Raw genomic sequence first — 26665 nt, 5'->3', positions numbered from 1 at the left:
TTTTTTGAGATAAGAAAGAGATTAGTTGGGAGAATGGGGGATGTTTGGAAAGTGGGGAGGATGAAAATTGAAGGTAATGGGGAGGATAGAAATTGAAGGTAATGGGGAGAAAAAACAAACAACAACAAAAAAAAAAACGATCGAACACCGAGTGGAACCGGTAGGCCTCAAGCCTAGGACTAGGCCTCAAACACCAAGTAAGAACGTCGACATAAATACTCACAAAATAGCACGATTTTTGAAACAAAACCGAACTCGGAACACACATTAACATGTAGGTGAGAAAATTAAACAGTTAAAACGGGACAAATAACAACCGGAACTTAACTTTGAGAACATCAGCAGGGAGCCCCGAAGGAGACCTCTTGCCGCTCAAAAACCTCTCTTGATTGTTGATCAATCTCCAAATTTGGGGACCCCCCACAACCATTGTGCCCACGGCCCCCCCACATAGTAAATCCGGCCCTGGACACAACATTGGGTCCATGGAAGAGATAAATGTCACTTCTTGTTTTAGGAGATGTGTTATATTTCATTCTAAAGAGATATATAAAGAGTTATATAAAGAGAAAAAGAAAAAGAGAGTGAGAGAGTGAGAGAGTGAGAGAGAGGGAGAGAGAGGGAGAGAGAGGGAGAGAGAGAGAGGGAGAGAGAGAGAGGCAGAGAGAGAGAGGGAGAGAGAGAGAGGGAGAGAGAGAGCGGGAGAGAGAGAGCGGGAGAGAGGGGGAGAGAGGGGGAGAGAGGAGGAGAGAGGGGGAGAGAGGGGGAGAGAGGGGGAGAGAGAGGGAGAGGGAGGGAGAGAGAGGGAGAGAGAGGGAGAGAGAGGGAGAGAGAGGGAGAGAGAGGGAGAGAGAGGGAGAGAGAGAGAGGGAGAGAGAGGGAGAGAGAGGGAGAGAGAGAGAGGGAGAGAGAGATAGAGATGCTTCATGAACAAAACACACACACACACACACACACACACTTGGCTGATATTGGCAACAACCAAAAGACCTTGAGTATCTTTCATCAAAAAACAACGTTGCATTTACATAGACGTTTCAGGGATATGATCACAAACATTCATCTCTATAAACAGCTGCGTGTGAAGGGTGGAAAAATTAATTGCTCGGTCATTTAGAAAAACCATAAATGCACCAAACGTCTCAGAAATTGGGTGTTATTTCACAACTTACTCAGGGCAATGGAGCACGAACCACTCGTTCATGGTTGTAGCGCACAAACCACTCACTCAGGGCAGTGGCACATGAACTACTCACTAAGGGCAGTGGAGCACAAACCATTCGCTCAGGGTAGTGGATCACGAACCACTCACTCAGGGTTGGTTGTAGCGCACGAACCACTCACCCAGGGCGGTGGAGCATGAACCACTGCCTCAGGGCAGCGGAGCACAGACCACTCACTCAGGGTTGTGGCGGACGAACCACTCACCCAGGGCGGCGGAGCACGAACTACTGGCTAAGGGCAGAGGAGAACGAACCACTCGCTCACGGAGGCAGAGAATGAACCACTCGCTCAGGGCGGCGGAGCACGAACCACTCACTCACGGCGGCCATGCACAAACAACTCACTCAGGGCAGTGGAGTACTAACCATTCTCTCAAGGCGGCGGAGCACGAACCACTGGCTCAGAGCAGCGGAGCACAGACCACTCACTCAGGGAGGCGGAGCATGAACCACTCGCTCAGGGAGGCGGAGCATGAACCACTCGCTCAGGGCAGTGGAGCATGAACCACTCACTCAGGGCGATGGAGAAGGAACTACTCACTCATGGCGGCCATGCACAAACAACTCACTCAGGGTCACGGACCACGAACCACTGGCTCAGGACGGCGGAGCACGAACCACACACTCACGGTGGCAGAGCACGAACCACTTGCTCAGGGAAGCGGAGTATGAACCACTCACTCTGGGCGGCCATGCACAAACAGCTCGCTCAGGACGACAGAGCATGAACCACTGGCTCAGGGTGGCAGAGCACGAACCACTGGCTTTGGGAGGCAAAACACGAAGCATTCACTCAGGGCAGCAGTGCATGAACCACTCGCTCAGGGAAGTGGAGTATGAACCACTCACTCTGGGCGGCCATGCACAAACAGCTCGCTCAGGACGACAGAGCATGAACCACTGGCTCAGGGTGGCAGAGCACGAACCACTGGCTTTGGGAGGCAAAACACGAAGCATTCACTCAGGGCGGCAGTGCATGAACCACTCGCTCAGGGAAGTGGAGCATGAACCACTCGCTCAGGCCTATTCTGTTTGAGGTCAACATCGACCAAACGGTCAACATAGTCCCAAGGTCAACAACTAAGGTGGTATTTCTAAAAACCTCAATTTTCATCCAATTCACTTGAAATTTGTAGAGGGTTTGCAAATGAGCTGACTGAATTCAACCACCAATTATTTTTGAGGTCAAATTTGTTTGATGGATTTTGCAAGTCTCGTGCTCTACATGACGTCTTCTTCTTCTTACTTGCAAAATTGAAGATTTTTCAAGTATAGTGGTCAGTCATTTTTGATGTTCTGTCTGTCTCTTTGTTTGTCTCTCTCTTTGTTTGTCTGTCTCTTTGTTTGTCTGTCTCTGTCACCTGCAGGTCCCAATTCCAAACCGATAGTCATGAAACTTTACCAATTCCTCGAGGTAGTCTTAACTGAGAAGCCTTTTCATTTTGAGGTCAGAGGTCAAAGGTTATCTGGAGTTCAAATTTATGATTTATATGATTCAAATTTATTTCATCCGATTGATTTGAAATTTGAACAAGATTTGCATATTACGTCGCTGAATTCGGAAACCTACAAATTTTTGGGTCACAAGGTCAAAGGTCAACAAGAGGTTAAACTTCTACGATCATCAATATTTCTTTGAAAAATTGTCAATTTTCATATCAAAATATGTTATTATATCATTATCAAAATATCATTAATTTTCATCTGAAAAATCGTCAATTTACATCTTATTAACTTGAACGTTGAACATGATTTGCATATTTCATCACCGAGTTGGGAAAGCAACTATTTTTGAGGTCAAAAGGTCAAAGGTCAATTCAAGGTCAAACTTCTAAAATCAAATTTCATCTGAAAATCGTCAATTTTCATCCGATTAACCTAGAAATTTAAGCAGCAATTGCATTGTGCATCACTGAATTTGGAAACCAACTATGTTTGAGGTTAAAAGGTCAAAGGTCAACTCAAGGTCAAACTTATTAAATCATCAATTTCAATCTGAAAAATAATCAATTTTCATCCGATTGACCTGAGCTTTGATTAAGATTGTCAATTTACTGTTAATGAAATGGACAATTTGATATATCCATGGCAACCATTGGAGAGGGTGGTGGATCTTGCAAGTATCGTACTCTGCATGACGTCTTTTCATTGTTACTTACGAAATCTAAAGATTTTGAAAGTATATTGATGACTTCTGTCCTCTGTTTGTGTGTTTGTTTGTAGGCACGATAACTCGAGAACGGAAGAAGCTACCAATGTCAAATTACACCACGTGATTCAGGAGGGTGATGGCTAGTGCTGATTAGATTTTGGTCAAAATCGCTCAAAGGTCAAGGTCACTGTGAGGTCAAATATTTGATTTTTGATGGTTTGGAACAGATAACTCGAGAACGGAAGAAGCTACCAATGTCAAATTACACCACATGGTTCAGGAGGGTGATGGCGAGTGCTGATTAGATTTTGGTCAAAATCGGTCAAAGGTCAAGGTTACAGTGAGGTCAAACATCCAAAACATTCGATTTTTGATGGTTTGGTACAGAATCATCATATAGACTTCTGGTTTGTGTCGCTACCTTCTCTAGAGACAGCTTTTATTAGACAAGGTCAGAGGTCAAGTTGACGATTTCGTAAGTACCAGTCTATGACTGCTTGTTTGTTTGTTTGTTTGTCTTTACAGAACTTTCTTGTTTTTCTCCGCAACCGCAATCGATTGAGACAAAATTTTCACCATAGGATCGAATACTCATGTATAATGCTTTATTCATAATGATGACATCACAGGTCATGTGGTGTGGCAGCCATGTTGGAAAAACAGAAAAAAAAAATGAAACTATACCTCTGAAACCGCACCAACGATAAAATTGAAACTTGGCACATGGAAAGTACTCCTCATGGTGAAGAAGTGTATTTTTTTTATGATGTCATAGGTGCCTTCTTTTGACATCATAATTGATTGTGTAGAATGCTACATCTGATCAATATGAAAATTTTTAGAGGCATCTAGTGTTAAAATGGTCAATAGAAAAATAATTGATGACGTCACCGGTCACGTGATTCGGTCGCCATATTTTTATTCTTGTTTTTAAATACCTTCAAAAATATTCTTCTCTGAAGTGGCTGAACAAATGAAGGCGAAACTTTACATGTATGACCCCCCTATCCATGAGGAACAAAAGGTTCACATATATGACATAATAGGTCACATGGTTTGGCAGCCATATTGGATTTACCCAAAAACCTATAAAAAATATTCTTCTCCAGAACAGCAGGACAGATCGAGGGGAAACCACACAAATGTTCCCCAAGCCATGCGTGCATAATTTTTTTTAAGGCATAATTGATGGGTCACATGGTTTGGCAGCAATATTGGATTGAAGAAAAATATTAAATCATGTTTTCTCTGGAACCACTTAATCAATCGACATGTAACTTCACAATTATAATCAAGTAGAAATGGGGAATGTAAGTTTTAAATTTCATCTTGTTTGTACGCATGGTCTGGCAGTCAGAATTATTTAATTTTTTGAATTGGGTTCTTGTTTATATTTTTTTGATGAAGGCTCACTTGGCTGTACCTTAAAGGTCCCATGACACCCAAAAGTACTGAAATTTCATATAATTACGTGATTTCAGATCTGACAATGTTTTTTCACAATACTCATTCTGCAAAATGTTAAATAAAAAAAACAAACCTCTTCGGGAACGCCCCTAAAAATTATTCTGAAAGGGGCGAAACCCACATGACGTCAACTGCAGTTTGACAAAGGCTGCACATAAATTACTCGGGTTGGTGGTCTCCGTGATTCTATTGGCTTTCTGTGCGTTTCCACATTCGATTGGTCGACTCAATCGCTTCGTTCATTTCTGCTTTAAAAAAATCGAACATTTGGTTTTGAATAATGGATGGCATGGACTTTCATTTGTCTGGTAATGACAGTGAGTGTGAGAGAAATGAAGGATTTTGGTCTGAATCACATGGAGAATTGTCGGATAACGTAGTCGTGGGAGGTGAAGTTCAGGCAGTTGGAAATGAAATACGGCCTTAGCAGTTCGAGCCCGAAGCAGGACAAGCAGAGAAAAATGGCGATGAAATTCCCGGAGTTCATGATGATCGGGAGGACATCGAAGGAAGACTTGGCAATAACAACTGGTTACACTAAATCCTATTCGTAATTCAATAATGTAAATTCGACTTGCATACTGCTCGATATCAGAAATATTTTAGTGAGGTGACGTGAACAGTGCAGCATAGCGGACATGTTTCTCCGCGTCGAACGAATCACAAGCAAGGCCAGCGCATGTCATCGGCCGTATCTCTCCGCGCATAAAACGAAGCAGTCTCACTGTCCGGATACGATGAAAACTTGTGCGCAGAATACACCTTGTGACACAATTGTCTAGAGTAGTCTGATAAATCTGACGTTCTGTTGCATTTTGTATTTATTTTATTCCTGCTGTCGTCATGTAGCGCCAGTAGAAAACAACGAAGAAAAGAGAATAATAAAAGAAAGCTACAGCATGTCGGATTTATCGGCCGAGTTGGACGGACGACGGATTTATTGGACTAGTCAGACGGATGACGGATTTATCGGACTAGTCTTGACTCTAGAGATCTCGAGTCAATCCACTCTGTGCGAGTTTCTGTATGTGACGTCAACGCTGCGGTTCGCTGAAGTCAACTTTTTTAAGGGGCGGGGCAGAGCAAGTTGTGAAAAGCACAATAAATGATCGAAATAGTGGTCTAATTATCCCATTTTTGTTAAAAAAAAATGGGTGATTTCTTCACTAGGAAGGCCAACTTAATATATAAATAACCAGAAAGTTTTGGGTGTCATGGGACCTTTAATGGTTTTGAGGATAGAGTAGGAAATGCGAATCCTATCCAGGTTCCTTTTGATGACTTCATTTTGGCTTGTTTGGGTTCCTCCAGATTACTCCAATGCAGGACTGTACCTATTTGGTCTTCTGTTTGATTTTAATTGCATTTATTTCAATCCCATTCTAAATTCAACTGGATAATAATTTTTAAAAACGTCATGGGTCAGGGTCAGGTGTCCATTCAAAGCGGGGTTGCATGAAAGCAGGACGTCTTAGTACCCGGTCATCACTGCCAGCACTTATAATATGGCAGTTGTAATTGTCTTTAATTAATTATGTAACACACCAGCACACAATCACCACACAAAACAACACAAACACCACACAAAACAACACAAACACCACACAAAACAGGTCATGGCAAGGTCTGCAATATCTGATTACTCTTTTTCTTTTTTACTTTGTCCATAAAATTTTGTTTTCTCCTGCATTTCATTCCGAGTTGTGACTGTTGAACATCAGAACTGTTCCATATTTATTGATTGTCCTATCCTTCCTTATCTCCTGTATTTCTTTTATAACAAGTTTCAAAAAAAAAGTTTTAATGCAGAAGGATGTATGGATGGTATGGCAAAAAATATGTAAACAGTTAACATTCCTACATCTTTATTAACCTCCGCCATCTTTGAAGATGGATGGAGGTAACTGTTTTCACCCCTTTCTGTTTGTTTGTTTGTTTGTTTGTTTGTGAACAGTATTACGGAAAAACTCCTCGACGGATTTCGACGAAACTTGGTGGGGGGGGGGGTTAGGTATGGTCCAAGGATCATGCCATTAAATTTTGGACTTGGTCCCCCCCCAAAAAAAAATTGTTAGAGAAAAAATTTTTTTTTTGCATTTCTACATGTTTTAAGTGATTTCCAACCCCCCCCCAAAAAAATTGTTACCCCCCCCAAAAAAAATTGTTAGAGAAAAAATTTATTTTTGCATTTCTACATTTTTTAAGTAATTTCCAACCCCCCCAAAAAAATTGTTCAAGAAAATTTTTTTTTGCATTTCTACATGTTTTAAGTAATTTCCAACCCCCCCAAAAAAAATTTAGAGAAAATTTTTTTGCCATTTCTACATATTTTAAGTGATTTCCAACCTCCCCCCCCCAAAAAAAATTTGTTAGAGAAAAAAAAATTTTGCAACTTTTTTTTCAACAATTTCGATTTCTTTTTTTTTGCATTTCTACATGTTTTAAGTGATTTCCAACCCCCCTACCCCCCACCCAAAAAAATGGAGAAAAGAACTATAACTGTCAGCACTGTTGACATCATATTTAATGAATCAGATATACAGTAAGGTTCACTTCAGTGACCCAGCAGTATTGGCAGCGGAGGTTTTGCACTCTCCCGAGTGCTCCCCCTCGAGTTTGAATAATGGTTCCCTCCATCTTTTTTTGAATAAAGAAGAACCTTTTGGGTTTCTTGAAACCCTTAAAAAAGATCTTAAAAGTTACGTGTCTTATTAAATATGCAACACACCAGTACACAAACGCCACACAAACACCACACAAAACAAGTCTTGATGAGGGTCTGCAATCTCTGATTGCTCGTTTTTTTTTTGTTCAATTGTAATGTGTTTATTTTTGGCTCTTCCTCGATATTTTCTCAAAGTCCAGGAACCAAACCTCCCCTCTTCCCATTGCCCCTTGGTTTCCACGATCGTGGTTTCAACTACCACGGTATTTTCCAGCAGCTTGACCCCCACATTATCAGGGTTTACTGCACTTGTCAAAAAAAAAAAATTGCCAAGAAACAAACAGACAGACAGACAGAACCAAATGAAATACCCTCGACTCTGATGAGGGTAATGACCCGCTAATACCAGATTCAGATATTAACGAAGCAGGTGAGGATGTAAGGCAGGTAAGAGCTGGTCTCCATGCAGGTTGGCGTGGTACAAGGTGAAGTGCGGCTCAGGTGGAATATGGTGACAACAAGAGAGGGTGATGGAGAGTGACAAATCAGAGAGAGAGAGACAGAGAGACAGACAGAGAGACAGAGAGACAGACAGAGAGACAGAGAGAGAGACAGAGAGACAGACAGAGAGACAGAGAGACAGACAGAGAGACAGAGAGACAGACAGAGAGACAGAGAGACAGAGAGACAGACAGAGAGACAGAGAGACAGACAGAGAGACAGAGAGACAGAGAGACAGAGAGCCAGAGACAGAGACAGAGCCAGAGACAGAGACAGAGACAGAGCCAGAGAGAGAGAGAGAGAGAGAGAGAGAGAGAGAGACAGAGACAGAGACACAGAGAGAGAGAGAGACAGAGAGAGAGAGAGACAGAGACAGAGAGAGAGAGAGAGAGAGAGAGAGAGAGACAGAGAGAGACAGAGACAGAGACAGAGACAGAGACAGAGAGAGACAGACAGAGACAGACAGAGACAGACAGAGACAGACAGAGACAGACAGAGACAGACAGAGACAGACAGAGACAGACAGAGACACAGAGAGACAGAGACACAGAGACACAGAGACACAGAGACACAGAGACACAGAGACACAGAGACACAGAGACACAGAGACACAGAGACACAGAGACACAGAGACACAGAGACACAGAGACACAGAGACACAGAGACACAGAGAGAGAGAGAGAGAGAGAGAGAGAGAGAGAGAGAGAGAGAGAGAGAGAGAGAGAGAGAGAGAGAGAGAGAGAGAGAGAGAGAGAGAGAGAGAGAGAGAGAGAGAGAGAGAGAGAGAGAGAGAGAGAGAGAGAGAGAGAGAGAGAGAGAGAGAGAGAGAGAGAGAGAGAGAGAGAGAGAGAGAGAGAGAGAGAGAGAGAGAGATGTTGTCTCCACCAAAACCAAAGGTGATCACCAACTGCCAGGTGCATGCATGGACACGGATTTATGCCCCCCAATGGACTGCCATTCCAGCACGCGGCTGGTCCTATGCATTATCCACTGAGTGGTGTGGGTGGTGCCATTTTTCGAGACATGATTTTGGCTCCTCGCAAAAGTGTTCCACCCCTCTCCAGGGATCTTCTGCCTACTTCACCACCATGGCTTGCAGTCTGCCAGCCAAACAGTTCGTGATGGTTTCATTGTTTTATAAGTTCTCGATCTGGCCGCACCTGTACAGGAGGTTTTGCACAATGTAACTGGACCCTACTCTGCTCTCATGTTTACAATCACCACCTCCTCAGTGCATGTTTTGCCAAACGACTTACCTCTGATAGATACTTAATACAAGAGTACTTGATCACATGGTCCGTCCACAATCTCTTATTAACACAATCGATCTCTGGATTCCTTCCTCCTTACACATCACCGTATTTATGGCCTGATCTGACCTGTTTTTCCTACTCTGTAAACCTTGAAGATATGTCCATCTGCTGTATGTGGATATGTCATATGTAACCACAATACTTGGTATTGAGGTTTGCATGGAGAAATACATTATTTTTTGATATTCAATAACCTTAATTAGGTGGTTACCTATTTTTTACGTGGCCAATATCAAAAATATCTTTTGCATTGACCAAAATTTTGTGTTACCATACATAATAAACTTCGTTATGTGGCCCCTCATCTTATGTCGTCAAAATACTCATCGTTAAGGTTTACAGATATCAATGCAGGTATTTTGTGATGTTGAATAAACTTGAATATGCGGCCACCTGTTTTACTTGCTAACTCCGAGCAATACTGATTGCATAGATCAACATTTTGTTAAAAAATAATAAAGAAATCGTGCATTTTTCCATTTTGAATTATAAGGTTTCCAAGAGGGAACTTTCCATTTTGCACAGGTGAATTATCGAAATCTGTCACAACACAGATTCATAACTTTGCACTGCAAGAACAGATTTTGCACTCTGTCATTTTTCTTTATACTACTTGATGAGGCAGTGCAACATAGGGGAAACATACTGCAAGCAATTGCAAATGTATAGGATTCTCGTCGATCAATAACTTTCAATTCTGAGAGCAAAAAGTTTTCCAAAATGCCATTTGAAGTTTTATAACATCAAAATCAATCATGATAATTATACGGATAATAATAATAATAATAATGATAATAACAACAGCGAAAAGGGCACTCGGTAGTGCGCATACCTCCACCTGGATTCGGATTTGGATCTTCACCAAAATCAAATCAACTCATCCTTGTCACACACCCAACCTGTCCACCAGATTTCTTCTGAATTTGTCCATAACTTTTGAAGATATCCTGCTCACAGACAGAAAGGCAAACAAACAGACAGGGGTGAAAACATAACCTTCCTCCACCTTCGGTGGCGGAGTTAAACATTTTGTGCCAAACCTTCATTGGGAATGATGTTTTATTGAAGAATTAACAAAATTGACTGAAGATATCATCGTGAATTTTGGCAGTGTTATAACCAAAATCGACTACTACTTCTTCAATTATTTCCATCTTATTATGGAGTTGGCTAGAGATAGTTTGTTCCAGGTCTTTCACGAATGGGCCTGCCCGGCCTGTCGTTAGACTTGAGCTGGCAAAATGTTGAGTTTATTCAGGGTGTTCGTCTGAAGATGGCAGGATTACGTGCCTCCCCTTCATGAAAAAACACCATGGGAGCTTTAACGCACACTTTTTATTTATTTATTTATCCAGAAGCAGCCTGTGGCTGCAGGTTGCTTCATTTTCTGTGGATGTGGCTGTTCTGCTGATGCAGTTTCCATGTTACCAGTAAGCTGGGACTCATTTTGCCATCCTCAGAAGGATGACAGGTTGAGTCAACCCACCTGGTGTTATTTCAACAGCATGACAGGGGCTCAAACTCAAAACCTGTGATCTTAAGCCAGCTACCTTAACCGTGAAGCCAACACCAGGCTATAACGTTCAGTAATACTAGCAGATGTGACGAAAGACCCAGCTTAACATCTATTTGTGTGACAACCTGCCTGTGAATCAACCATCTCACAGTTTCTCGCTATGTTCGGATTAAATCTAGATCAGGCAGCTTTAAGGTAAGTCCGCTAACACTGTACCTTCCTCTCGACTGTTTTATGACAGAAGTAGATGTTAAAATCTAAGCTCAATCCCCTGGGCCAATCTCAATTTAAGCTACTACTACTACTACTAGTAATAGTAATAGTAGTAGTAGTAGTAGTAGTAGTAGGCACAGTCGTAGTAGCTTTAGTTTGCTTGATAATTGTTTTTATTAGCAGATACTATTATATCCAGAAAGGAACATCAGAATCAGCAGGTAAGTACAAACATTCACAACTTTCTTCTCAGAAACTATAAGGCCTTTGAAGGCAAATAATATGAGGAGTATTTGGCAGGATGACCGAGGTCATGGAGATACACACTCACCTCTCAGCTGTCCCGTCTGGGTTCAAATCCCAACCTAACTATAAACTGTCACCCTGATGTTTCACAGGCAGTGTGATTCATCGATGTGTGTGCCTTCCCTCGGATGGAAGTAAAACGGGTATCCCATCTGCGAACCCTCGGATTAGTTTAAGAACTTTAAAGACCCCATGGTGTCCTTCATGAGGATGAGGCAAGCTATTACTCGTGCCCTGAATAATTTACAAATTCCTGCCCAATTACTGCTGGAAAGGCAGAAGCAAACCACCGAGTATAACCCTTACTTAGTTTTTTGGGCTGCACTGACACTCTGCGAAATGTATGGTATAAGAGAGAGAAAGAGAAAGAGAAAGAGAGATGCTAGAAAGAGAAAGAGAGATGCTAGAAAGAGAGAGAGAGATGCTAGAAAGAGAGAGAGAGATGCTAGAAAGAGAGAGAGAGATGCTAGAAAGAGAGAGAGAGATGCTAGAAAGAGAGAGAGAGATGCTAGAAAGAGAGAGAGAGATGCTAGAAAGAGAGAGAGAGATGCTAGAAAGAGAGAGAGATGCTAGAAAGAGAGAGAGAGATGCTAGAAAGAGAGAGAGATGCTAGAAAGAGAGAGAGAGATGCTAGAAAGAGAGAGAGATGCTAGAAAGAGAGAGAGAGATGCTAGAAAGAGAGAGAGAGATGCTAGAAAGAGAGAGAGAGATGCTAGAAAGAGAGAGAGAGATGCTAGAAAGAGAGAGAGAGATATGCTAGAGAGAGAGAGAGAGATATGCTAGAGAGAGAGAGAGAGATATGCTAGAGAGAGAGAGAGAGATATGCTAGAGAGAGAGAGAGAGATATGCTAGAGAGAGAGAGAGATATGCTAGAGAGAGAGAGAGAGATATGCTAGAGAGAGAGAGAGAGAGATATGCTAGAGAGAGAGAGAGAGATATGCTAGAGAGAGAGAGAGAGAGAGATATGCTAGAGAGAGAGAGATATGCTAGAGAGAGAGAGAGAGAGAGAGAGAGAGAAGAGTGAGAGAGAGAGAGATACAATAGAGAGATAGAGAGAGAGAAGTAAGAGAGAGAGAGAGAGAGATATCATAGAGAGAGAGAGAGATGTTAGAGAGAGAGAGAGAGAGAGAGAGAGATATGCTAGAGAGAGAGAGAGAGAGAGAGAGAGAGAGAGAGAGAGAGAGAGAGAGAGAGAGAGAGAGAGAGAGAGAGAGAGAGAGAGAGAGAGAGAGAGAGAGAGAGAGAGAGATATACTAGAGAGAGAGAGAGAGAGAGAGAGAGAGAGAGAGAGAGAGAGAGAGAGATATGCGAGAGATATGCGAGAGATATGCGAGAGATATGCGAGAGATATGCGAGAGATATGCGAGAGATATCACGAGAGATATGCGAGAGATATGCGAGAGATATGCGAGAGATATGCGAGAGATATGCGAGAGATATGCGAGAGATATGCGAGAGATATGCGAGAGATATGCGAGAGATATGCGAGAGATATGCGAGAGATATGCGAGAGATATGCGAGAGATATGCGAGAGATATGCGAGAGATATGCGAGAGATATGCGAGAGATATGCGAGAGATATGCGAGAGATATGCGAGAGATATGCGAGAGATATGCGAGAGATATGCGAGAGATATGCGAGAGATATGCGAGAGATATGCGAGAGATATGCGAGAGATATGCGAGAGATATGCGAGAGATATGCGAGAGATATGCGAGAGATATGCGAGAGATATGCGAGAGATATGCGAGAGATATGCGAGAGATATGCGAGAGATATGAGAGAGAGAGAGAGAGAGAGAGAGAGAGAGAGAGAGAGAGAGAGAGAGAGAGAGAGAGAGAGAGAGAGAGAGAGAGAGAGAGAGAGAGAGAGAGAGAGATACTAGTGGTGGTAAAGATGTCATCTGGCTTGATTTTGCAAATTCACACTGGTTGGTTCCTGATAAAGTGATCAAGACTGTGCTATGCTTTGTAAGAGTGCTTAAAGCGTTTCAGCCATTGAGTGAAGGAGTGTTATGAAAGATTTTAAAGGAGGACTTCTGATGAAGGAAGACGTGACAGGAGAAAAACTCACAATGATGGTGTATCCATGGGTTACACCATTTCTCGAACATTTTTTTCTATCATGACAAGGAAAAGCATGCTGGGAGCAGTTAAAATGGATCATATGGGTATAGTGATTCATCAAGATGAGTTGCCAGCTTTGAGGCCATTAATTAATGGTGTAATGATGCTATCAAGAAAGCAATGCAAGAAGACATTGTCTTTGAGAAGGTCAAAATAATTGATCCAACATGTCAACAGTACTTATATTGCCTTTTGCTCTGAAAAGTTCATCTTCACTAAATGTTGATATCTCACTGTCACCTTCAGAGCATTGCCAATGCGAGCCGTACTACTCGTGCTAGGTGATTCGAGAAGAGACACATTTGGCATGCTTTCATCAAACCCATCGACATGTTGAGATTCTAAGTTTTTTTTATAAACATAAATACATCCTTTGAAAAATTGCTTCAACGAAATTTTTATTTTTTTGCAATGTGATACAAATCAACACAAGAGATTGACATATCTTGTGATACATATCTCTGACTGAGGACACTAAACCCAGAAAAAGTTATATAAGAATATCATTTACTTGTCTGTGGCAGTGCTTTGTTTTTCTCTTTTCTGTGGCCTCACTGTATTCCTTACAACTTGATATTTTGCATTGGACTATTCTTACATTTTATTTTCAAGCCAAAATGCATCACCATGGGCAGACTTGGATTTAGGCATTGAGTACCTTAGGCTAATAGGAAGGAAGGTGTGAATTATGGAATACATTTGCATAAAATGCATTTTAATAAATCATAAATTCATCAAACTGATATACTTGAATGTAAATTTCCAAAACCCCAAAATGCAAATCAACAGATTTGGACCAAGAAGATGATCGGAGAGACATCCCTTCTCCCTTACTTTTCACTTTGCTCTCCCTTCACCAAAATAGTTTTCTTCCTCACTTTTGTTGTGGCAAAGTCCTGAATGATTTCATCCGAATTCAAAGACCTGAAAATTTCACTCTCAATACTCAAGAGAGAACACAGTAGCGAGATGCTGTTACGTCAGGTGCATCGGAGCACATTTGAAATGTGAAAAAATATGAATAATAACAAAGAGACTCGAAAATTTTAGTGTCGAAAAATACGAGGGCCTTAGGCTCTCGCCTTTTACCTCCACAACTGAAGGTGGACCGAGGTTATGTTTTCATCCTTGTTTGTCTGGGATAAAATTTAAATTTTTTGTCACCGATCGACACAAAATACCCCATAATGACAAAGTGAAGACGTGTTTAAAATTTTTACAAATCTATAAAAAATTAAATGCTGAAATGTCTTGCATCAATAAGTAGTCAACCCCCTGAGTCAATACTTTGTGGAAGCGCCTTTGGCAGTGATTACACTTTGACTATTCTTGGGCACAATATGTCTGTATCAGCTTTACACATCTGGATTTCGGGATTTTCTCCCATTCTTCCTTGAAGATTTACTCAAGCTCTATCAAGTTGGATGGGAAGTGTCGCTGAACAGCAATCTTCAAGTCTTTACACAGATTCTCAATGGGATTCAAGTCTGGGCTTTGGCTGGGCCACTCAAGGACATTCACGTTCTTGTTCTGAAGCCATACCAGTGTTGCTTTGGTTGTATGCTTGGGGTCATTACCCTGTTGGAACGTAAATATTCCCCGCTGTCTCGGTTTTTTGCACTCTGAAGCAGGTTCTCCTCAATGATTTGCCTGTATTTGGCCCCATTCATTGTTCCCTCCACCCTTACAAGTCTCCCAGACTCTGTAACTGCAAATCATCCCCATAGCATGATGCTGCCACCACCAAGATTCTTGGTGGGGATGATGTTAGATGGGTGATGAGCTGTGCTCGGTTTCGGCCAGATATAGCACTTTACATTCAGGCCAATGAGTTCAATTTTCATCTTATTAGTCCACAGAATCTTTTGGCTCATGCTCTCAGAATCATTCACGGGCCTTTTTACAAGCTCCAGGTGTGCTGTCATGTACCTTTTTCTCAGGAGTGGCTTGTGTCTGGCCACTCTCCCATAAAGCTGACATTTGTGAAGTGCTGCAGAGACTGTCGTCTTTCTGGCAGGATCTCCCATCTCAGCCAATAAACTCTGTAGTTCTGGCAGTGGTCATTGAGTTCTTGGTCACCTCCCTGACCAAGGTCCTTCTTGCCCGGTTGCTCAGTTTGGTCAGATGGCCAGCTCAAGGAAGAGTCTGAGTCATTCCATATTCTTTCCATTTCCTACTGATGGGGCTCACTGTGTTCTTGGGAACTTTCAAGACTCTAGAAATTATTTTATACCTTTCCTCAGGTCTATGCCTCCTCACAATTCTATCTCAGAGTTCTTGGACAGTTCCTTGAACTTCATGGTTGAGTTTCTGCTCTCACATGCACTGTCACCTGTGGGACCTTATATATATATATATATATATATATATATATATATATATATATATATATATATATATATATATATATATATATATATATAAATATATATATATATATATATATATATAAATATATATAAATATATATATATATATATATATATATATATAAATATATATATATATATATATATATATATATATACATATATATATATATATATATATATATATATATATATATATATATATATATATTGTTGTGGTTGAGGAAATTCGCAAACCACCATTCAGGTCCCATAGGTGAGATATCTCTGTAAGTATATGTGTAGTTAGCCCAAACCCGTTGTTTAGAGGGAATAAATGTCATTCATTCGGGCTGCGACCCTTTAAGATAGCCGTTTTTCTGTTCTATCTTTATTTTGAGCCAACCACGTCTCAACAGCCATCACACAACAACCACCAACTGCAACGCCGCTTCACAACAACAACAACAACAACGCCAACAGCCACGACCTTTACCGTCACATCTCGCTTTCGCAACCATCGCATCACCGCCATTCCCGCGCCGCTTGTGGGCACCGATCCTGGACTCGTACAGGGCGCGCACCGAGCAGCGGGTGCAAAAAGCGGCCTTTCCGAGAAATCGGATCAAGAATGATTCACGCCCACTTCTGTTCCGTCCTATCAGCGAGCGTGGGGCGATTTGGCCCCGCCTCCAGGCGCGTCGGAGTATAATCGATATATGCAGATTCGAGGATCAGGAATGATTCACGCCCACTTTTCCTCTGTCCAATGGGTGAGCGTGGCTCCGCCCCCGAGCCGATCCTGATCCAAAAATCTGCATATGGTTTCTCCTGTCGCACTATAAAGCGCCGAGCACGGGGCGAATCGAGTGAAGAGTTGGAGAGTTGTGGCGGCGGCGAAATCAGTCGAGAGAGTGTCTGTCGGGGTCCGGAGAGTCTGGAGAAGCCAAGGAGCTTTGTGGAGGTCTGCGCTCATGTCAGAGTCGGGGAGCTGCGGAGAGGGGAGGCCGGGAACGCGGTCGAGGTCGCAGTGGAGTCGCTCGTCGCGGGACCCAAGCCAGCCAGATATCCTCTTTCCCCCGAGCATCAACAACCCCCCCCTGTTTCCCCCCGCGCTGAGATAGTGTGAGAAGGGGGCCCCGTTCCCACCCCATTCCAGGCAGTGCCAGCGAGGCCCGCGGAGTCGGGGCGCCGCCGCCATTTTGCGGCTCATCACCAGACGGGTAGGCTTGACGCGGTCTCGGCCCCAGGCCCGTCTGCCCCCTTATCGTTGAGGGTGGCCCCCTTTTTTCTTTTGCTTTGGAGTATATGTGTTGTCGGCGCCGTCTGTGAAGTAAAAACTGTGTAAGTGTTGCCGTGTGCTCGCGTAGTCGGTAGTAGATCTGCATTGTGTTTCTTTTGTTGCAATTGCTTTTGGTGCGTAATTGTTGTGTCTTCTTTTGTTACATTTGCTTTTGGTGCATAATTGTGGTAATTGTATATGTGTGCTTTCCGTTTGCCGCGGAATAAATGTGCTTTATGTTGAACTGTTTCTCCCGTTTCGCTTCGTCTTTTCTCTAATTGAATCTCCATCTTACTTCACTTAAAGGGTTGGTCGTGGGCTAAATACGCCCGATAATTAATCGGAACCATCGAGGTTGACGATAACACCGCTCGGTTATCCCGATAGTACGGAACGGGTCGCTTAAAGTGGCCCGTGTCCGAAGTCGACCTGCGGCGAGGTGCGATCGCCCGGTCTACCCTCCGTGTGGGTACTTAGGTAGTTCGAATTTGGTGAACAACCCTATCCCACGCGGGGGGCCGATTGGCACGATCGTGGTGAGGCCGAAAGGCCCACCCGTGACTAGTTCCCGGCGTTAGTCCGAGAGGGTCACGACGGGATTGTCCGTCCGGTGGGCGACGTGCCGCGATTCGAGTTACGTGGCCGCTCGCACGCCGGCGGGCGTGAATCCGCAACAATATATATATATATATATATATATATATATATATATATATATATATATATATATATATATATATATATATATATATATATATATATATAGGTTTGTATCTTTCTAAATCGTATACAGTCAATTGAATTGGCCACAGTTGGATTCCAATCAAGTTGTGGAGACATCTCAAGGATGACCGAAGGAAATTGGATGTAGCTGAGCTTAATTTGGAGTGTCATCGCAAAGGGGTTGAATACTTATTGACTCAAGACATTTCAGCTTTTCATTTCCAATTGACTTGTAAAAAATTCAAAAAAAAAATTCCACTTTGACATTATGGGGTATTTTCTGTAGATATGTGACAAAAAATTTAAATTCATTCCATTTTAAATTCAGACTGGAACACAACAAAATATGATAAAAGTCAAGGGGTGTGAATACTTTCTGAAGGCACTGTACATGCTGCTCCCACTTCCCTGTTTCCTGCATGATACTCCTGTCTCCAATTTCTTATATGCACCTTCTGCAACTATGGAACCACCTGGTGCCAAACTAAATTTAAACTGCAGACAATCTGTACATTTACAATATGGTTAAAAAAGGAGCTTTATCGCAGGAGGAGGCCAATGGGCTGATCATGCCTGTGTCTTACTGCTATCCATGTAAACCACGACCCCCAATGTCTCTTGGTACCAATCGAATTCCAATTTAAACCAGACTACGGATTCTGCTGCCACCACCTTTCCAGGGAGACCATTCCGTACATTAATTACTTTCTGAGTGAAAGACCCCTACCCTAATGACATCCAAACTCTCTTCTTTTCACGACAAAGCTATGACCACTCATCTTATCACTTTCTATTCTACTTAAAAACTCTTCCGCACTCACTCTGTCTGTACCCTTAATTATCTTAAACATCTCTATCAGATCCCCCCTGAATCACTTCCTTTTTAATGTGTAAAGTCCTGTCTCCTTCAGCTGCTCCTCCTAGCTTAGTCGAGCTCGCCCCAGAATCAAAGTAGTTGCGATACGCTGTACCCTCTCTCTGGCAGTTATATCCTTCCTCAGATATAGGGACCAAAACTGAATGCAATATTATACATGAGGCCTCACTAAATTCCAAACATTGTTAAAACTACATCATTTATAGTTTATTTTCTAGTTTATAGATTCAACGGGGGATATTGTTTATCCCCCTATGAATCCAACTATTCATTTGCAATTTGTCACGAGCTTTGACACCAATACAAATTTATATTATGAACCCCAGGAATCAAAAAGCTACAAATATCGAACAAGCAGTTTCAAATGGAGCACCTCACCACCATTAGAGCATTTGAATTGCATCAGATATGGCAACAAATGCGAATTGTTTCTTCCAGCTTGCCGGCTTGATGAAAGAAGATGCCATTTGCATTCTTGTATCCTCCATCCCTACCATGTTTGGAATCCTCTGCGGGCAGGGGCATCTTGCTAGTACAACCGAAAACCCTGTTGGCTTTACCAATATGTGTTTCTCTCATGTGCCTCCTGTATTAATTTGTCTGTATGTTCAGGTGTGTGAAGTGTGCTGCATGTGAAGTGTGCTCCACCCCCTGTATGACAACTCCTGATCGGCTAAACCCTAACAGCTCCACTACGAGCCTTAGATCCTGTTGAAAGAGAAAATTCAGAAAGAAGCTGCTGGCACTGTGCTGGCATATCTGCTGGCTGGCACTATCTGCTTGATCCTCTCATCTTACCACCCCCATATCCCGGTGATGCCGCCTTGCAGCACATGGAGATGGCATTGGGAGGGAGCAGTGTTCAATAATTGTTTGATCAATTGCATAATTAAAATAAATAAATATTAATCGTAAAATAATTAAGTTCTTCTTCAATTGGCTAATAGCATACCTAAGCCACCACTGTTTCATCCGAATGTGTAACTTTTTGAAAATTAAATAATTAATTGATTAAATAATAAATCAAAAATACCCTTTATAGGCAAATCACTTCTTCACTGTCATGTCCAAATATCAGCTACCAAGCTCAAAATGTGCCTGAGATATTGCCAGGATGAGAAATAAAATAAATAATTAATAAATCTATGATAATTAAGTAATTAATCAATTAATTTGTTAATCCAAAAATAAAAAGAACTAAAGTTCTTGCCAAAGCACATCTTCACTTTTGTCCCCAGATTTCAGCTTCCTAGCTCAAAGTATGGCTGAGATATCACCTGGACAAACAAGAAAACAAACAGACAAACAGAATAAAAACTGAATCCTTCCTTCCTTCGGCGCCCGGCAATAACGTTATGCATCACCTGGATATGGAATTGGGGAGAGTTTGAGCTGGTGGTTGTACATAGAGGTTGTACAATAGAAGAGGTTAAGCTGGTGCTCCTGTCCTGTCATCACCAAACATAAAACAAATTCCTAATTGATGAGTGATTCTGAGACGACAAAGAAGCAAGTCTTTCTGTATATTTTTTCATTCGTGGGTTTGAGATAATGATATGGTTACATTCATTGGGGTGGAGTCAGTTATTAAAATTAAGGTGTAGCCCCCCCATTTACATTTGTGGTGAGGATATAGTGTGTTTATACCCCTGTAATAATTACCTGTGCATAGGGATAATTCATCCTGTTTATTTATGACCTGCTGGAAGATGGTGTTGCGACCTGTAGTTTCTTGGACATGGTAAGAAGATGTCAGATTTTTGTTGTTTCTGTTGAACTGGGTGGGGGCCCGGCGAGAGAGGAGCATCACAGTCCATGCTACAACGTGCCCTTTCCCAGCCCTTCCTTTTAATGCCCCAGGAATATACAAACACCACCCCCAATATGACTACTCCTGATCGGTCAGCAGGCAACAAGTGATTGGCTCGCAGCAATGGCGAAACTGATTGCTGCAGAATCAATGCTGTAAATTGGCCGCAACTATAACGATATGCGAGTGTAGCAGACGATTGGCTATCAGCTGATGGAAAAGGCCTCAGGGGAGTGAGAAAAGCAGAGGAGGTGCATGGTTGTGGCTGTGAGGAGGGATGAGAAGAGCTGATGTTAGGAACTAGTCGCCGAAGGGACAGCATGTGTGAGATACTCTCAATATTTGCCTCACAGCATGTCCTGATGTACAAGCTGTTCCTGCTGTACAAACTGCTCCTGCTGTACAAGCTGCTTCTGCTGTTGACCCAGGGACATTTTCACTATTCTGCAGCTGCTTCTCAATCTTGCCTGATTTTTGCACACATGATTAATGTGGTTGTTGTGCCTAGCTTTTTACGTTCTGTTCCGAAAGGGGTGCATTTACTTTACCTCTGCCACCAAAGGTGGGTGTAGGTTATGTGTTCACCACTGTCTGTCTGTTTATCTGTCTGCTTATCTGTCTGGGAACAGGATATCTCAAAAGGTTGTGGAATGACTTGGACGAAATTTGGTGGACAGGTTGGGTGTTTGTAAAGGACGAAGCGATTTGATTTTTGGTGAAGATCCACATCTGGATCTGGCGACTGGAATTTTAAGAAGTGATTCTTCACCATTGAGAGAAAGGGCCAAAAACGATAGAAATGTATATATATATATATATATATATATATATATATATATATATATATATATATATATATATATATATATATATATACACATATATATATATATACACATATATATATATATATATACACATATATATATATATATATATATATATATATATATATATATATATATATATATATATATTGTTGCGGATCCAGGGTGGCGGGATTCTCACCCAACACTTGGCGCCAACCTCACCACCTCCGTCTCCGGGGTTTACAACGCCGTCTGGCTCGGCACAGGCCTCGGGTCACGCATCTTCAATCGCGATACCAACGCAATCCTGGACCTTACCAGTTGGGGAAATAGATCCCGGTTACAGACTGGTTTTGTCAGATGCCGAGCATTTTCTGCCAGTCTGTAACCATTTTGGTTTTATATACCAATCAAACGGATCGTTCCTCGACGTGACACAAATTAATTTAATAGCAGCAACTTCATACGAATCAACCAGATTTATTGGGGAACATCAGGGAACACAGCAAAAGCAAAATATTCGTGACAATGTTTTAATTAATCTATAACCAGTTCTTAACGAGGGAACTACGGATTATGGGTTTTGAGGGGGTCCCTACCGAGATATACCTTAAACAACATGCAGACAAGACAGAGTACTTGGTGATGTTTCATGGATGAGAGGGAAGTGTCAAAAGCACGAATGTCGATCGTAACAAGCCGATGTCCACGGATTCGAGCCCCAAGCTCGAACACGCCGCATGGCGAAATGGAGGCATCGTACTCTTGCTCCCGGCAGCGCCCGCACACGCAGCCTCGGTGCGTTCAAACCCCACGAGGTCGACTGCACCAGACCGTCAGATCGACGGTGGGTTCCAGCTGGTTGTGCACAAGCTCCAGCATACAAGTCCAGGCCTGGCCTGTTCACCAGACAAGGCCAAATCAAGGTGCCGGTCTCCGGCAGGCTGAGTTCATCGGATTCCAAGACGTCGTCGAGCCGTGAGGTGAGTCGGGAAAGTCATATCGTTAAATGCAGGTTGAACCTGTCGATCACCTCCTCTCGAAGCCGACTCCAGACGCACACAGCAGCCAGGTCCTCTCAGTTCTTTTCCACCTTTTCCTTCCCTTCTTGCCTCGAAGCCCCAGCATGCATCGAAACCGACTGCAGTTTTTGCACTTCTCCCAAAACTGAACTACTCCAAGAGGTCTCGTTCAATGCCCACCGGCTCCTCCCCTTTAGGAAGCCGAGAAAACTCCTCCCCTTAGATTTACTTCCTCTTTTTGGCCACTCCCTCTCAGCCGACTGGGCGGGCCCCCGTCTGGAGATGGGAAGGAAGGAAGAAGAAGCCCTCGGCACACCACCACTGCATAACAAACAACAGCCTGTGACACCTCCCAACACACATGTAACGTCCATTTGACCGAACAGCCTAGCTAAATATGCATTCAATGGGGAACCTGAGCTAATCCTATATTTAGTAGCAATATATATATATATATATATATATATATATATATATATATATATATATATATATATATATATGTATATATATATATATATACATACACGTATATATCTTCTTCTTCTTTCGGCTGCTCCCGTTAGGGGTCGCCACAGCGGATCATCCGTTATGATCCGCATACTGATTTGGAATAGGTTTTACGCCGGATGCCCTTCCTGACGCAACCCTGGTCGCCTCTGACAACACAGGGATAAGGATTGGGTTTCGTCATGACTACGGGCTGCCCTACACCCTCTCATAGCGTGGCCCAGTGCAGAGCGCCCATCCTCAAGTGATCCTCCAACCCAAGCCTCTGAATAGCCGGATTACAGGCGCACGCCACTACGCCTGGTAAGGTTATGTATATATATATATATATATATATATATATATAGAGCCGCGAGGAGGAGTGATGTAAGGGACACATCAGCCATTTTGGAGGGAATGTCATATCGCATTATTTTAACCCTTACCCTATCATGCGAGCCTATGATCATCATATCATTAAGAAATGTCGCTTCCATCACTCCTCCTCGCGGGGCCTCATATATATACGTACATATATATATATATATATATATATATATATATATATATATATATATATATATATATATATATATATATATATATATATATACATAAATATCAGGTCAGGTATTGGAGCATGTGACAGAAAAGAGCGTCGCTGGGTCCACTTTCCACCAGTACTCCAGGGGCCTCCATCTGGCCATCCCCCAGGCAGATGCAAGGCCCATCCCCATCTCCTTGAGATGCCGGTCAACCTGCTGCAACCACGAGGCACGTGGTCGGCCCATTGGCCTCCTCCACTCACGAGACTTCCTCGCTGAAAGAATCTGGTGAGCAGGATCAGCATCAGGAAAACGAGCCACATGTCCATACAGCCGCAACTGACGCTCACAAACTATGCAGGTAACAAATCTCATCTGAGTCTCTCCCAGCAACCGCTCGTTGGACACAAAATCCGACCAGCGATAGCCAAGCATTTTCCGAAGAGACCTGGTGCCAAAGGAATCAAGTCTCCGTCTCAGATCCTTGGTCAGAGTCCAAGTCTCGCATCCATAGAGCAATACTGGAAGCACCAAGGACCTGAGGATTCAGACTTTCGTCCTCCCGTACAGGTACCGGCAGCACCACACCCCATGATCCAGTGAATCCATGACTCCCCATACCCGACGCAGACATCTATTGACCTCTGACTCACAGCCAGCAGAGACAGGAATATCACTGCCAAGATAAGTGAATCCCTCCATGACCTCAACATCCTCACCACAAACAGACGCAGACAGGACAGCAGCATCCAAGACGTCACCGAAAGCATGGATCTTAGTTTTGACCCAAGAAACCCGTAATCCCAGTGGCTCCGACTCCTAATTCAGCACCTCGAGGGCCCCCAAAAGGATATATAAAGTCTTCGCAAAGATGACTGCATCATCTGCGAAATCAAGCTCCGAGATCTTGACCTTCCCAAACGATGCACCCCAGCTTGATCTCTCCGACATCCTGCCTCCAATCCAGTCCATACAAGTGCTGAAAAGTGTGGGGGCCAGTACAGACCCTTGACGAACTCCAGTAACAACTGGAAATAATTCAGAGATGGTACCACCACATTTCACAGCACTCTCAGTGCCAGAGTAGAGTTCAGACATCAGATCGATCAGTTTTGGTGGCACCCCACGAAGACCAAGAATCCTCATAGGCTGCAAGCAGCCCCGGCCGAAACTCTCGACTGCGTTCGGTGAGGACACGAAGAGCAAGGATATGCTCAATCGTTGACCTCTTTGGTGTAAAGCCTGACTGCTCTGGATGCTGGTGCTCAAGCAGATGGTGGTGGGCCCTATCAAAATTATCCGAGCAAAGACCTTGCCCGGCACTGAGAGCAGCGTCACTCCTCGGTAGTTGTTGCAGTCTTGGCGATCACCCTTCCTTTTCCAGAGAGGGACAACAAGGCCCCTCTTCCAATCAGTTGGGATGATGCCTGTGTTCCAGGCAGAGCACAAAAGTGCATGCAACGACTTGAGTGCAGCATTTGCACCAGCCTTGACAAGTTCAGCAAGGATGCCACAGATCCCTGGAGCTTTACCCATTTCAACTGGTTCACCGCAGCCCGTGTTTCCACAAGCGAAGGTGGACCACAGTTGATTTGAGGGTCAGCAACAGGGATTGTAACACCCTTGACGTCCAACTCGACAGCTGGTGGATCAGCCTGGTACAACCGCTCAAAGTAACCGGCACAGCGGGCCTTCACTTCAGACTCCTCTGTCAAGAGCCTACCACTCTCTGCTCTGACTGCAGTGCTCTGAGGGATGCGCTTGGATGAACGCAATGTGTGAATTCCTCTGTAAGCGGGAAGAAAATCACCTGTCCACAGGTGATGCTCTACCCCCTCACAGATTCCTCGCACATAGGCCTCCTTGTCCACCCTTAGTGCACGTACAGTTTTACGCCTCAGCTCCCCGAACAGCTCAACTCTGCCATTCAGCCTGGCCCTGCGACTCTGGTCAATGGTATCCAGTGTTCCTTGAGAGAGAAAATTCTTCTTTGCCCTGCAGTTAGCTCCAAGACATACACCAGCAACATCAAGGACGGTGGTCTTGAAGGCACTCCACAACTCTTCAGGACCACCCAAAGCACCCAGACCCGCCAAATGTCCACTCAGCCGGTTCGCAAACACCTCAGCTACCCTCTCATCCTTGAGCTTGCCAACATCCAGCCTAGACTGGGATGTTACCATTCTCCTGGATTTAAGGTGCAGCTTTAGAGTTGCAACAACAAGCCGGTGGTCAGTATTGAGGAACTGAGCACTCCGGTCGATCCTGCAGTTCTGGATCATCCTCCAGTGTCCATCAACGAGGACATGGTCAATCTCCTTTGCCACACCACCAGCGCTGGAATACCAAGTCCAGCGATGAGCTTTTGGGCACTGAAACCATGAACCAGCCACCCTAAGTCCATGACTTCTTGCAAAGTCAAGGAATTTCGTGCTATTCTGGTTCACAGTTCCTGACACATGGGGACCAACACATGTCTCATAACCATCCCTAGCAGTTCCATTCGATGCATTGAAATCCCCCAAGACTAGAAGTGTATCTTGTCTGGGGCACTGATGACCCACAGACTCGAGCGTGGCGTAGAATGCATCCTTCACTGTGAGATCACTCGCCTCAGTCGGAGCATAGACAGAGACCAGGGAAATGACACCCAATGAGTGACGAATCCTTAGTCTCATAATACGCTCATTGACCGTTGTTACCTCAATTATCATTGGAGTCAGCTTATTGGACACAGCTACAGCAACTCCTTGAGTATGGTAACCATCAGAGCGACCAGACCAATAGTAGGTGTAACCACCCACCATTATCTCGCCGCAATCCGGTCTCCGAACCTCAGAGAGTACTGCAATACTGATGTCCAAACACTTGAGCTCAGATGATAACAGAGACAAGTGATCATCCTCTCTTAGGGATAGGACATTCCAGGCACCCACCCAAAGGGACCGCCTCAGGTTAACTTAAGGAAACCGCTGTCTGGTAGATGACACCTCAGCACCACTCCGACACACTCTCCCGCAATCTGACCCAGGGATGTTATGCCGTGGTTTCCCTCCTATCATCAAAGATTGGTCGTCCCGGAGGCTTTGCCCCAATCCCGTCATCCGGTGAGATGCCATGCGAAGGGAAGCTGCACAGGAGGTTCTCCCACGGAGTGGGTTTTCAGATGTTTTTGCGTTTTTATGTTGTTATATATATATATATATATATATATATATATATATATATATATATATATATATATATATATATATATATATATATATATATATATAT

At 43.3% G+C, this 26665-nt stretch overlaps 1 protein-coding gene across 5 annotated transcripts in view; it reads right to left on the bottom strand.

Moving 5' to 3' along the window:
• The window catches only part of LOC147024662 (uncharacterized), a 98482-nt gene that overhangs the window by 11742 nt on the left and 60075 nt on the right, over positions 1 to 26665 (bottom strand). For all 5 annotated transcript variants that reach the window (XR_015059125.1, XR_015059126.1, XR_015059127.1 and 2 more), the window contains exon 3: positions 10154 to 10268. The gene's annotated coding sequence lies outside the window, so the exon portion shown is untranslated. The remainder of the gene's footprint in view (positions 1 to 10153; positions 10269 to 26665) is intronic.

This window comes from Eptatretus burgeri, chromosome 6 (assembly GCF_056783735.1).
Source record: "Eptatretus burgeri isolate ZD-2024b chromosome 6, Ebu_testis_v1, whole genome shotgun sequence".
Lineage (NCBI taxonomy): Eukaryota > Metazoa > Chordata > Myxini > Myxiniformes > Myxinidae > Eptatretus > Eptatretus burgeri.
Note: the sequence above shows the minus strand (reverse complement) of the source record. Positions and strands in the feature narration are given on the sequence as shown.